The sequence below is a fragment of the Condylura cristata genome, unplaced genomic scaffold (assembly GCF_000260355.1).
Source record: "Condylura cristata isolate star-nosed mole 26May11 unplaced genomic scaffold, ConCri1.0 scaffold00026, whole genome shotgun sequence".
NCBI lineage: Eukaryota > Metazoa > Chordata > Mammalia > Eulipotyphla > Talpidae > Condylura > Condylura cristata.
Window position 1 is genome coordinate 1,780,241 of NW_004567127.1, and position 891 is coordinate 1,781,131.

Sequence of the window (891 nt, forward strand, 5' to 3'; positions counted from 1 at the left end):
CCTCACGAGGGCCTCCTCTGACTGACCAGGTGGCCCTCACGAGGGCCTCCTCTGACTGACCAGGTGGCCCTCACGAGGGCCTCCTCTGACTGACCCTCCAAGGCCCTCTGGCGTTTCTTACAGCGCCTGGGTTTGGCCAGACACTGGACCTAGGGACTCATTGGACAGTCACTGCCCTGTCCCCTGTAGGGTAAATGGATTGCCCGGACTTTCTGCGCCACTGGCCTCTGTGGCTGTCACCTGTGTGGGGTGTGCGTGCCTGGTGGTGGTGCACACCTGGAACACAGGTGTGGGTGCGTGCGAGTGTGCACCCCTGAGCCTGGAAGCAGCCTGCGAGGGTGGTGTCCCTGGAGACAGATGGCTGGGTAGGGTACCGGGAGCGGACCTGTGAGCACCAAAGAGGCAGGACAGATCTCCAGAGAGAGCCCAGAGAAAGTGGGGATTCATGGAGGGTGGGAAGCCTAGATGACCACTGAGGGCTCTGGACTCCCCTTGATCTGCCTGCTCGACTCCATAGTGAACCTGCCCGGGCCTGCTGGCGCGTCACCCTCTAGCAGCTTCGTGCAGGTAGTTTCAAGACAGGAGCTGGCGCGAAGGGCCATCTCCAGAGACACGCGCAGAGTCCCGCCATGCACGTCTGTTCGTACTTACTGTGTGAAATTCTGCAAGTGGCCCTTGGCACCCCTTCTCCGTGGAGCCCCCTAGGTTGTTGTCCAGCCCCCTCCTAGGAGGCCACAGGGGTTGAGAGCAAGTACCCTGCTTCCCACAGGCCGGGGAGGTGTCATTCTCTGGCTTTGGGGCTACGCTGTGGTTGGCCAGTTTGCTGTGGCCAAGTGTGGGTCCCTTCTGCTGGCTGCTGGGGGGTTCTCTGGGGAAGGGCTCAGCTCTGTT